The following is a 14428-nucleotide window of genomic DNA, read 5'->3' on the forward strand; positions in this document are numbered from 1 at the left end:
TCAAATGAAAATTCTGAAACTAAAAATACAATATCTGAAATGTAAAATTCACTAGAAGGATGTGACAGCAATTAGACACTGTAAAAGAGAAATCCATGAACATTTAACAGTCAGTAGAAAATATACATTGTAGCACAGAATTAAAAAAAAAAAAGAGGGAGAATAAAAAAGAAAGTTTCAATGACCTGTAGAGCAATACCAAGTGGTATTACATATGTATATTTGGAGCAACAAAAAGAAAGGAGAGAGAAGAGAAAAATGAACAAAAAATATTACAAATGGGACATCTAGGTGGCTCAGTCGTTTAAGAGTCTGACTCTTGATTTCAGCTAAGGTCATGATCTCATAAGTCATGGATCAAGTCCTGCATGGGGCTCTGTTCTCAGCAGAGGAGTCTGCTTGATGATTCTCTCCCTCTGTCCCACCCCCATGCTTGCGCATGCTCTCTTTCTCTCTTTCTAAAATAAATAATCTTTTAAAAAAATTACAAGAGGGGTGCCTAGGTGGCTCAGTTGGTTAAGTGCCTGCCTTTGGCTCAGGTTATGATCCCAGGGACCTGGGATTGAGCCCCACATTGGGCTACCTGTTTGGCATGGAGCCTGTTCTTCTTCTTCCTCTGCTGCTCTCTCTCTCTCTCTCTCAAATAAATAAATAAAATCTTTTTAAAAATTAAAGAATATAAAAAATTAAAAATTTACAAGAAATAATGGTTGAAAATGTTTCAAATTTACTGAAAAATATAAGCACATATATTAAAAAAAAAAGCTAAGCCAACTTAGGATATCCAACAAACTCAAAAGTCTTAGAAGCAAAGCATGAAAAACTACCCAAAGAGTCTCAATAACAAAATTTTTAAAAAGTATCCAGGGGAAAGTTGGTTGTATTATGCTTAGAGGAGGAGCAAGAAAAATGACAGTGTACTTCTCAATAGAAATAATACAAACCAGAAGCTAATGGAAATATATATTTAAAGTGCTGAAGGAGAAGGACTGTAAATCTAGAAATCTATATCACATAAAATTATCTTTCAAAAGTAAGGATAAAATAAAGAAATCTAGAGACATGGGAATGCTGGGATAAATCACTGTCAGTAGAACTGCATTATAAGAAATCTTAAAGGAAGTACTCCGGAGGAAGTACTTCAAGATTCCTTGAATTACTCCAAGAAATGAAAAGTGCCAGAAATTGTAAAAAATTGTAAAAGACACTTTTTTATTTCTTGATTCCTTTAAAAGATAATAGACTTTTTAAGGCAAAAATAATAACTGTATGGTAGAGTTTATAAATCATAGAAATTAAATCTATTATATAAGAGGGGAAATGGAAAAAAACTTTACAGATGAAGTGGTATAAGATTATCTGAAGACAGTACGTGATGGAATACATATATATGTATTGTATACTCTGAAATATCTAAGATAGTTAATAAGACGATAGAGGAAATAAAAAGCACAATAAAATTGGTCACTTAAAGCTTTAAAAAATAAAGAACAGATAGAATAAAACACAAATAACAAGACAGTAGAGTTAAACCAACTGTATGCCAATGATTACTTTAGATGCCAATGGACTAAACACTACGTTTATTTTATTTTTTTAAGATTTTATTTATTTTACAGACAGAGATCACAAGTAGGCAGAGAGGCAGGCAGAGAGAGAGGAAGGGAAGCAGGCTCCCTGCTGAGCAGAGAGCCCGATGCGGGGCTCGTTCCCAGGACCCCGGGATCACAACCTGAGCCGAAGGCAGAGGATTCAACCCACTGAGCCACTCAGGTGCCCCTAAACATTACATTTAAATGACAGAAATTTTCAGATTTAATCCATATATGTTTAATTTCAATGAACTTAAAAAAAATTTTAAAAGCAGTATAAAATTTGTCATGTTAAACACAATTTTATTTTTTAAGTAAGAATAAATTGATGGATGAACAGATAAATAAAATAAAGTATATACATATAATCAAATATTATTCAGCCTTAAAAAGAACAGAAATTCTTTTTTTTAAGATTTTATTTATTTATTTGACAGAGTCAGAGAGATATATCACTAGTAGACAGAGAGGCAGGCAGAGTTGGCGGGGAAGCAGGCTCCCCACTGAGCAGAGAGCCAGATGCGGGGCTTGATTCAAGGACCCTGGGATCATGACCTGAGCCGAAAACAGAGGCTTCAACCCACTGAGCCACCCAGGCACCCAAAAAGAATGGGAATGCTGACATATACTACAACATGGATGAATCTTGAAGACATGACGCAAAGAGAAATAAACCAGACACAAAAAGACAAATACTGTATAATGCACTTATAGTAGATACCTCAAGTAGTCAAATTCACAGAGACAGAAAGTAGAATGGTGGCTGCCAGGGACTGGGGGCTGACAGGAGGGAGAGTTACTGTTCAACAGAGAGTTTCAATTGTGGAATATGAAAAAGTTCTGGGGATGGATGGTGGTGATGGATGCACAAACAACCATGATGGGTACTTAATGCCAGAGAACTGAACATTTAAAGAGCAAAACGGAAAATTACCAACCAGGTGACACTGTCACGGACCTAGGTTCCCCCTTAGAATATTTTCTGACAGAACTAAAACCAATTCAGACAGTTAACTGCACTCAACCAGACCTGCCAACTGGCAGAAGATAAAGGCACAAATTCATATAGAAATAGTAGGGATGATTTAGGAGTTAGATCCTGACTTCCAAATGTCTCATGACTAGAGTTTATGGAGTTCAACCTTTCCTGAAAGGCCTGTTGTCTAGAGTACTAAAGAGAGGTCAGGAAAGAGAAGGGCAGCCTTGGGGGTTACCCCTGCAATAGGAAACAGTGGTATGGAGAGGAGAGAAGCAAAAGAGCAAAGCAAGTCAGAGAAACAAGAAAATTGTGCCTTAGCGATCAAGGGAGGACAGAAATTGAGGAAACGAGGGTTAATTAGCAGTATAAATGCTGTACAGAAGAGTCTGTACAAGAGTCTGTCAAAGAGTACAAGGACTAATGAAATCTGCTGGACTTTGCAAAAAAGTTTACAATCGCTTTGGAAAACATGGTTTCAGTAGACTGTTGCTGACAAGCATACACCACAGGAGTTCTCCACAGATCATGAGGACAATGATGACTGACAACCTGGCTACACAAAGGTAAAAACAGGCTACACCAAAGAGAGGAAAGATGGAGGGACCAATGCATACTTCTGAGTCTTATTCATAATGCAGGCTTTATCAGTGCTTTGAAAACCATTTCTACAGCAATGAGAAGCTCAAAAACCTATCTATCACCTTACCTGGAAAAGGCACAAAAGCATGCCGCATGCAGACTGAAAATAGCATTCCTCTGCCTGGGGTTCTCTCCTCCATCTGTGCCTGCTATCCATAGTTCAGGCCACAACTCTTTATCTCTTCCTCCATCAGTCAAACAATATCAGCAGCTAGACATGAAGCAGTCTCAAATACATGAGAAAGGTCTCCTTTTTCAGTGAAGTCAACAGTTTCATCAAGGAAACTTAAAAACCTTATCATTTGAAACTCACTTTAAAGCTTAACATAGATACTAGATTTTCTTTTTTAGCAAACATTCAACTAAACAAAATAAGGCATTTCTGTAACAGCTTTTGCCACAAACTGCTTCTGAAAAAATTACTGACATTTAGCTCAAGTCAACAAATCTTTTTGACCATATCTAACATAAATTATCTATGCTTTTCTTTCCCATCATGTGAATTTGGGGAGGCCAGAGGCGGAGAGGTTTTTGACATAGTTAAACTCTTCTCTGTAGCATCTGAGTTAGAAAAGCACATCATGCTGATTATTTAATTAGTGGTCCAGGTTCTCAGTCTTTCACCATCAACTAGCTTTTTTATAGACAGACTCAGGATTTTAAATGGATATTACCTAGAAATGTGTATGCCCAGAACAGAAAATTAAACTAACTTCATTATTTTATCCACTAGCCTTGTTTTGAGGCTTTCATACTCACAAAAGTATATTAACACTAATACAGAGAAATAGCATCTAACTGTTCATGGGAAGTAGGGCTTGGGAAGGTGGACTCTCTCCTACTAGGGTTGTCATTTTGATCTCAAAATCTCTCGTCACATTCTGAATATTTGGTTCTGTAAAGGTTATTCATCCTAAAATCAAAGAGAATGAAGACAGAAAATTGAGATGTTTGAGGGAATCTGACATTTATTTTCATAGTAATTACATTTCTGAATTATGCATTTTCACCAATGCTAAACTAAATTTGTATTTAAATGTTTTTCATTACGTTCATGCATCTAACAAAGATAAAATAAGTACAAGACCAATCCCAATGTAAGTGAATATATGCATCAACTGCAATAGAATGTTTTACATTAACCTAGCTCTCTAGAAAACAAGCCCATGATGAGAAGTAATTCGATAGGTTGAACTAGTTCGGTGCTAAAATGAATACCAGCTGTCAGCACTATATGAGTGTTAGCAGGGGTATTAATGAGTAAAGACTACTCAAATTGATCCTAGGAAAAATGACTGTCAGAAACCTTCAAAACTCAGGAATGCACAAGACACAGAGAGAGGATCTGAAGCAGAAGAGCAATGGACTGCTGGAAAGGGATAACCCAGGGCCCAAGGGGCCAGCTAATCTGTAGAAGATGGAGTAGTGAGAAGTGATGACTAGAACATCACTTGCCAGACGTCACCTGGCCACTTTCCTTTATCACCATCCTCACTCAACAAGAGAACCAGTGGCAGCACTGACAAAGTTAGAGACTAGAATCAGGAGATTAATGAACTTTCTAGGAAAGAAAAAGCTCTATGTTTTAATGCTTATAGCCTTTATTCTCCCCCCCCCCCAAATATTTTACAGATTATTTATTGGTTGAATTTTCTGAAACACAGAAGCATTATTCAGAGTCTGGGGAACTGATTTTGTTATTGCAGTTTTACAACACATATATAGCGACACAAAATCTTCTGTTTTATAATATACTCTTCATTGTAATGGCTCTCTACCAGCTAGTATATATAATTTCATCTTCTTTTGATGAGTCAGACATCTTAGGTACCTCGGATATTCTTTTTCTGAACAAACCCCTGATATATGTCCTTGTTATTTAGCTTTTAAGAAAAATTAGTGCTCAATAAATGGTAGATATTAATATACTTATTACCATTAAATGTCCTCCTCAATGTTTATAAAACTAGCCAACATCAGAAGGTGTTCAAGTCTCTTGCTGCCTCAGCACACTGTCTTGTTTTCTATAATAATATTTAATATTCGGGTCTATTTTTTGAATTAATGAGACTAACACTAGCAGACAAGATGGCAAAAGTAAATTCTAAAACATGAATGTAACATCATGGAGATGAATTCTAATAATGAAATGGCTTGGCTTTGCTTAGGTAAGCTTGTATTTCCAAAATATTCTTTAAATGTAGGCATAGTATGGTGAAAACCAATCAGAAAAAAAGGAATTGATTACTTTCTTTCTACTTCATAAGCAACAGATAAATGCAACACCTTTAGAAACTCTGGGCTGGTTTTGGTTTTTCACCAAGGATTTATTTTATGTAAGTTTACATTATTAGCATATATCTCAAAATGAAATTTGAACACCAACAGGGCAAGAAATGGCTATGGTGATCTAAGAGCTTAGCTAAATATGGAAGAAGGAAAAGAGTTTGTTTAGAACAGGCAATAAACAGCACAGAAAAAAGCAACTCCTCCTGGTGCCTCCTTCTGTAATAATAGCAACAGCTGGTAAGGAGCCCGCACAAAGTGCTCTGCTCTATTCGAAACACTTGAAATGTATTAGCCTATTTAATCCTCAGCATGCCCTGGTGAAGTGAGACTATTATTACTGTGTTTTACACAGGAGGATACTCAGGCACAAAGCTACCTTGAATAAAGATTCAAAACTTGTAAAAGTCAGATATCAAAGCCCACATTCTACACCACCAACCTAAACCATCTCTCCGATGAGAATTAATGCTGTCCTTTCTTCTAATGCACCTTGCATTTGGTGGATACTTAGCTTTGCACAGCCTAGCACAAGAATGCTTTCTTCCTTACTAGGTTAGGTTACTCATACCCATCCCAAGAGTGCTACAAGATACCCAAAAGACTCTACAGCTCTTTTCTGGTTAAGTAAAATAAGACACTCATCTATTACACAGATGCTCTCCAGCATTATCTAGATTCATCAGACTCTTGGGAGGTTCAGGAGAGGGCCTGGACTGAAATTAGATGACTAACTCAAATAAGTATTAATCTGAAACACAGTCGCAGACATTCTAGTTACTCTATATAGTACTTGAAGCTGGAACTCTAACTAAATCTCATCTCTGCAAATAGTATCCACCTATATTCTGGATGTAGTATGCATTACATAACTTCACAGAACTTCACAAAATCCAATGATCAACACTTGAATTCCTCGGTCATCAAAGCAAATATTATATTCGAAATTTTTCTTTCAAAATTGAGTATTATCCATATTTAAGATTTCTCATTACCTGTAGTAGTGTGTGACTGTGATACAGGATAGATTCTTTCCATTCCAAGAAAAAGATTTAGATGCTTTTCCCACTGCAGAGGAAAGACCACTTTAGTAATAGCATTAGTGATTCTTCTCCACTCTAATATGAAGCCTGGAAAATGATGTAATCCCTTTAATTTATTTAAAACATCTTGCCAAAGAAATATAATAAAGTAAGATCAGATTCTTGTCCAAATTCCATACCAAACTAGACTCTTTCTTAGGTAAATAATATAATCTCAAAACTAAATTTGTTAACTCCTACATCTATAACTCAAAATTACTGTTTGGGTTTTTGCATCCCCATAATGATAAAACTATAGCAACTATAGATGGTAAAATGCAAACATGTTAATGCCAAATAATATCAATTTAGATCTACTTTAAAAAAAAAATCAACGTCAACTTAACGAGGTACTATAACTGCCCAGTCTCACACCAGCCAAGAATCTATATCATGTCTTCCCTTTGTCTATATTTTCCTCCTCTATTCTCAGTGATTGGAAGTTTCTCATTCTTTTCCTTTTGCCCTAATACTTTGAGCATTTCCACATCAAGAAAGTCAGAAGACATTCATCTTTAAAACTCTGAACTTTCTATGCTACAGAGTTTGGGTAAACTATGAAGAAACAGGAACTTGTGAGGTTAGAGGGCAAAATAAAACAAAAAGTTTTGTTACAGAATGAAACTGTGGAAACTTCCCTGTCATAGTTAATGACAGTAGGGTCAAAATGGCAACTTGAACTGCTCTTTCCTTGCCTGTTATGGTGATACTTTCTATCCTTATTATTTCACTAAAAACTCATTCAGTAAAAATGTAACAATAAGAACTTTCTCTCTTCTCTCCTAAGCATATGATTTCCATGGATTGTAATTTACACTTTCACTTTGAAATTAGTAGACTAGATTCTTAAACTCATGGAAGATTTTTGCCCTATAATTTTGCCCTATAATTGAAAAATGCATATAAATTTTGCCCTATAATTGAAAAAAATGTTTATTTGTAATGGCTTGTTCCTTCTTTTTTAATTCTTCCACATCTTTGTTCATGTTCCTACACTATTCAAATTATATTACACTTGAAGTCCAAGAGTATCAGATGTCAATAATTAAATAATATCTGTGGGTCTGAGTTCATACACCATTATACTGTTTTAATGATAGGAAGGACGCAACTGCTAAATCAGATTTTGGTCCAGATTTTCCATGATGGAATGTCTCTGCAGTTTTTGCAGGGATCCGAAACACAAACTAATTTGTTTTAATCTGGATACATTCAAATGATGGGCTATGCTGGGTCTTGACTTCATCAGCCTTCTTTCAAGACACCAGAGTGCTAAAAGTAAATCAAATTCTGCCCTGCAACTGTCCCGAAGAGCACCTTACTAGTGCTGAACTGTTTTCCCAGCTTTAGCTTGTGCCCATTGTCATTCCCTCTCCTGGTAGAACCCAAAGTTTTCCTGCTGCCTTGGTTTTTTACTTCTCTATTTGGTGGCAACTTCAATTCCAAAAATAAAACCTGCACGAAATTAATGCTTCTTTAGTCAAGATCAAATCACAAGCATTGTCATTCACAAAACATTTTTAAAAGTTATTTGAGAAAATCCATACAATTCAACACAGGTTAGGAGAACTTTTTATAACACATTAAATTACCACATTCAATAAATAATGACAATGAAAATTTGTATGTCAAGTAGGCAATCTATAACCTAATGTAGGCACTATAAGATTAATATCAATTAGAGGCTTTTAAAAAGTCAAGAACACAAGAATGTATACACTGTGTCCCCCCATATGGAGGGAATCAAGACCAGGTCTCTGGAGATGGATGCCTGAAAACCCAACCAAGGGTTAGGGTTAGGGACTAGGGGTATGGCAGACCTGCTCTTTGGGTTCTGGGGCGAGCTACTGGGGTTTGGGGGGTGCTGAGTTGAGGGCAGGGCTCAGGCTGAGTTTTATTTATCACTGAACAAGTGATAAATAAGCTATTGACATTGAGACTTTAGGTTTCTCTGAGGACTGTGAACTCTCCTAAATACTCTTTAATGTGGTAACTAATCAACATGGTTGCTCGATCATTTAAGCCTCAGTAAGGGCCAACACAGGAGCCTTTGTGGCTATTATATGATCACAAAAATCAGAGAACACTGAGGTAGAAAGAGATAGAAAAAGCCATCTACTCCCACCACAGTAAGGCTAGACCCTATGAAACCCTGGACACAAAAAGTCAGGGAAAGGTGGCCAACCCAATGCAGAAATCAATAATGACAGCTAGGGAAGCTAATAAGGACCTACTGAAGAAACTAAGCCTACACAGGACAGGATCCAGGTACTGGGGCAAAAGGAACATCCCATGTATACCTAAAATCACTAGCTCAATTTACACTAGCTCAATTTAAAACTCAAGGCTATCTACTACTTCCATTCATTCATTTATATACCTTGAGTGGGCTTAGTGAACCTTGGATTATTTTCCCACTTAATAATCCTAAAAATTAAGAACATTTGCATTATATAAGAATCTTTATTGGCCACAAGTTGGGCAAGGGGTAGAAGGAAAGATAGGCCTGTATCTGTTATCTGTATCTGTTATTCTGTAGAATCACAGTGATGATAGAAACAAAGATCTGCTTCTAATTTTAAGTAGTAGGAATAACTGGAATCTTAGGTATGAAAGATATTGAGGCTTGCTATGGATGTTAATAAATATTTTTCCCAAGAATTGTGTTATATAGGGCTGCATGTGTATGGATCAGGGTTGTCATACATAACAAATAAAATTATAAGATGCTTAGATAAATTTTGAAGTGCATGGGGCATACTTATATTAAAATATTGTTCATTATTGGGGTGCCTGGGTGGCTTAGTGGGTTAAAACCTCTGCCTTCAGCTCAGGTCATGATCCCAGAGTCCTGGGATCGAGCCCCGCAACGGGCCTCTGCTCGGCAGGGAGCCTGCTTCTTCCTCTCTCTCCCTCTCTCTTCCTGTCTCTCTGCCTACTTGTGATCTCTATCTGTCAAATAAAATAAATAAAATCTTTTAAAAAATTTGTTCATTGTTTATCTGAAATTCAAATTTAGCTGAATGTCCTGTATTTTATCCAGGCAACTCTAGTACAGATATCAAAGACTATATAAATGCCAGGAGAGGAAAGAGAATCAAATAATTGAATAGGAAAATGAAACATTATTTTTCAAATAGCAATAAATCAACATTCCCAGGAAAAGAGACCTACCATAATTAGGACAACTCAAAAATCTCACCTTAATATTTATAAGCTCTTTATCTTGGATTTCTGTTTTTGGGGAAACCTTCAGAATTAATTGTGAAAACTTCATAAAAATTACCTCTCCAATTCTCAATAAATACATCTGTGAAATGAGGGGTCGAATTGGATGAGGGTAAGAGACACTAATATTTATTGAGCACTTACTATGTGTCAGCCATCATGCTGGAAGCTTTAACATGTGTCATCTCATGTCACATGTACAATAATTCTGTGACATTTCTGAAAAGTTTACACCAGCTGGAGAAACTAGCTTCAAGTTACATGACCATAATGTAGAAAAATTAAGAATTAGAACCCATAGTCTTCTAACTCAAACATCATTTTTCTTTTTCTCTAATTCATGCTTCCCTCTAGACCAAGGATCAGCAAACTTTTCCCAAAAAGGGCCAGATAACAGATATTTTCAGCTTTGCAGGTCTTACTGTCACAACTTCTCAGTTGTGCCACTACAGACCAAAAAGAGCCATAGACAGTAAGTAAATGAACAAGTATGATTATGCTCCAATGAAATTTTATTTACAAAAACACGTGGCAGAACAAATCTGGCCCACAAGCTGTAGTTTGCCAATCCCCACTCTAGGCCAGTGCCATCCAAAAGAACTTTTTGCAATAATGAAATTGTTCTATATTTGCACTCTCCATTATGGTAGCCACTTACCACATGTGGTTATTGAACATTTAAAATGTGGCTAACACAACTAAGGAACTGAACTGATATATTTAAATTAATTTTAATTAAGTTAAATTTTTTTATTTATTTTTAAAGATTTTATTTATTTATTTTGTTAGAGAGAGAGAGAGAGCACAAGCAGGGGGAGCAGCAGAGTCAGAGGGAGAAACAGACTCCCTGCCGAGCAAGGAGTCTGATGCGGGGCTCATCCCAGGACCCTGGTATCACGACCTGAATCAAACACAGAGCTTTAACTGACTGCATCACCAGGTGTCCCAATTAATTCAAATTTAAATAGCTATAAGTGGCTAGTGGCTCCTGTTTTGGACAGCACAGTTCTAGAGGATTAGTACTATCCTGCCCAGTTCAAAGATTCCCCTTAAAATTACCAAGGATTGGGGCGCCTGGGTGGCTCAGTGGGTTAAGCCTCTGCCTTCGGCTCAGGTCATGATCTCAGGGTCCTGGGATCGAGCCCCACATCGGGCTCTCTGCTCAACAGGGAGCTTGCTTCCCTCTCTCTCTCTCTGCCTGCTGTTCTGCCTACTTGTGATCTCTCTCTGTCAAATAAATAAATTAAATGTTTAAAAAAAAATTACCAAGGATTAACAAGTCAATATGTGAAACTGTTAGATTACCTTAAATATAACTTCCCTTTTAAAATGAAGACCTAAGAACAAGCCATTAACATCAAAGTCCTTTTATTCTGACCAGAGTTTGGTCTAGGACTATGGCCTTAGTATCTAAATCACAAAGGGATGGATTCCTGCCTTTGCCCTACTTGTGCTGAAATCCAGAGATCCTCTGTTTTTCATAAGGTCCCTATGTAATTTTATGTGCAGTCAGTTGGGTATTGGTTGGGGGGTTCCGAGCTAAAGAACTCAAAAGAAAAAATTAAACAAACAAACAAACAAACAAACAAAAACAGCACTACTGAATTCCATACAAATGTACCCTGTGATTTGGAAAAACAAAATTCCTCATTTTTTAAAAAATGTAACACTGTGGCTTTAAAAAAAAGGGCATTTTTTAATAAGTCTACATAACATTTACTGAACTTTTACTATGAGATGGGCATTATTCTAAGTGTTTTACATTCATCATTTATTCCTCACAACAATTCTATGAGGTATTCCTATCATAACACAGTTTACTGATATAGAAATTGAGATAAAAAGAGTTGATGGATTGTTCCAGGTTATAGGGTTAATAAATGGAGGAGATGGGATTCAAACCCATGAAGTCTGGCTTGAAAGCCTATGGTCTTCACAACATGCTACATTACTGAATTGCATCTACAAGACACCTGAACTTCAATGCTATCAAAACTTCAATGCTATATTTGAAGAAGAACAAGAACCTTCCACAAGAACCCAGCCATCCTTTGTGGACTGTGGCGAGGAGAGGAAAGAATAGAACACCAACCTCTGAAAATAAAAATAAGAATAAAGTGTATCCAAATTTATGTTAAGTTTATAAAATCTTATTTAGGTTTTAAAAATCAAACAATCCCAAAAATCCTTTTTCAGTAACAATTGAGAAAAATATCTAATTTTATTGTCCAAAAAGGGATTTTAGGGTATGGAAGGGGTGAGAGTTCATGAAATTACTAACTTCATGGAGAAACAACTACATTGTTATATAACAATCATTATGGATCTTTTGTTCAACAAATATTTACCGAGTACCTCCTCTGTTCTAGGCAGATCTCATGGAGCATACATTCTAGGAAGCTTCTTTACTAACTTCTTATCTCGTAAATACAGATATAACTTATAAATTAGAAGCTAGAATACTCTATCTCCAAAGCACTATGATAACTAAAATTTTTTTGAACTGTGTTCTTCGGTATCTTCGGTGTTTAGGCAAACACATTTAGGAAATACACACACACACACACACACATAATTTTTAACTCTAAAATTCCCCATTCCCGTGATACAACCTTGGCGATGTCATCTGAACTGGTGAAGGAAAAACTGTGTCCAGCTAGTTGATAGGCCTGAGTCTCAGATTGCATCCAGCTTGGCTTGCATTACGTGTTTCTGAATTTCAGATTCTGCGGTACTAAAGCCAATTCCATTTAGCTCTAGCAAGGCCAGGCAGTACCAAGAGGGCATTTCCACTTTACAAAAAGTATCTGGAAGAAAAAAAGAAAACTAAAACATTAATTTGCCAGTAAAGTGACTAGATCAACACTATCACCTAAACACACGGAATTTTTCTAGGCAAATTCAGAGACCCTACTCAAGTTATTCTTCATGATCCAGTCTCATGAGCAACACTCTCAGGCCAACAAGAAAAGGCGTAAAAGTACTTCCTACTTTTCTACTTCAGCACTAGACTACTACGCTTGTCTACATAAAGAGCAGAAAAACTGGCAATCTTGTGACTAGTCTGGACTACAAGAAATTTCATTTCTCCCAAGATAATGGTTCTGCTTCTACTCTTGGCAAGAGCATGAAAACCAAACTTATTTGCTAAACTGATTACAGTGAATTAGTATCCTGAAATTATTTCCAATATTCCTGGTTCCATGGTATGCATGCTTGCACAAAGAACTAAAAATGGAGGTTTTTTAATTTTCCAATGCTCTTACCAAAGAATAAAGAGAAAGATTCCTAAAGTAAGAATCAGAGGATTTTTCTATCTGCTGACACTTCTCAAAAGAGTATTCATGCTTTTTAATCACAACACAATTAAGTTTGAATATTAAAAAATACAAAAAATTTCCAAATATTTGAAATTGAAAACCAATCTTCTAAATAATTTATGTCAAAAGTGTCATAACAAAAAATGTTAATAAGTATTTAAGATAAAATGAAAATATTACAAGTCAAAATTTGTAAGATATAATGCAAGTAGAGCTTTGAGGGAAATTTATAGCCTTTAATACCTCAATTAGAAAAGAAAAAAATGATTTGAAAACTAATGAACTTAGTGTCATACTTATGGATTTAGAAAAAGGGATGCAAAATAAAGTCAGAACTAAAAATCAAAGGCAAAAGTTGGTTCTTTGGAAAGACTGAAAGATTGGATAAACTTCTAGTAAGATTAAACAACAAATATGGTGAAAGAAAAGACAATGTAACAGATAAAGCACAGATGTATTAAAAAAAATCAGCAATAACTGCTGGGTATTTACCTTAAAGATACAAACGTAGTGATCCAAAGGTGGACGTGCACCCAAATGTTTATAGCAGCAATGTCCACAATAGCCAAACTATGGAAAGAACCTAAATGTCCACCAACAGATGAATGGATAAAGAAGCTGTGGTATATATATACAATGGAATACTATGCAGCCATCAAAAGAAATGAAATCTTGCCATTTGCAATGACGTGGATGGAACTAGAGGGTATTATGCTTAGCGAAATAAGTCAATCAGAGAAGACAATTATCATATGATCTCCCTGATATGAGGAAGTAGAGATGCAACGTCAGGGGCTTGGGGGGTAGGAAAAGAATAAATGAAACAAGATGGGATCGGGAGGGAGACAAAACATAAGAGACTCTTAATGTCACAAAGCAAACTGAAGGTGGCCAGGGGGAGGCAGGTAGGGAGAGGGTAGTGGGGTTATGGACATTGGGGAGGATATGTGCTATGGTGAGTGCTGTGAAGTGTGTAAACCTGGTGATTCACAGACCTGTACCCCTGGGGCTAATAATACATTATATGTTTATTTAAAAATTTAAAAAAATTATTATAAAAAATCAGTAATAGCTTAATTATGATAAATTTGAAAATCTAGATGAAATGGATAATTCTTAAAAATATAGTTCATTATAATAAAAATATATAACAATAATATAATAAAAATATAGTTTACCAAACATAATTAAAGATACAATTGAATAATCTTACAGTTATTAAAGAAATCAAAGTATTAGCTAAAAATATTTCCACAAAGAAACAGTTTATAGGGAAACATTACCAAAATTTCAAGGAACAAA

General features: G+C 35.9%; 1 pseudogene; it reads right to left on the reverse strand.

Annotated features, from left to right (window-relative positions):
* Positions 1 to 14428, reverse strand: part of LOC116864768 — a 121595-nt pseudogene that overhangs the window by 11812 nt on the left and 95355 nt on the right.

This window comes from Lontra canadensis, unplaced genomic scaffold (assembly GCF_010015895.1).
Source record: "Lontra canadensis isolate GAN:19392208 unplaced genomic scaffold, GSC_riverotter_1.0 scaffold6, whole genome shotgun sequence".
NCBI lineage: Eukaryota > Metazoa > Chordata > Mammalia > Carnivora > Mustelidae > Lontra > Lontra canadensis.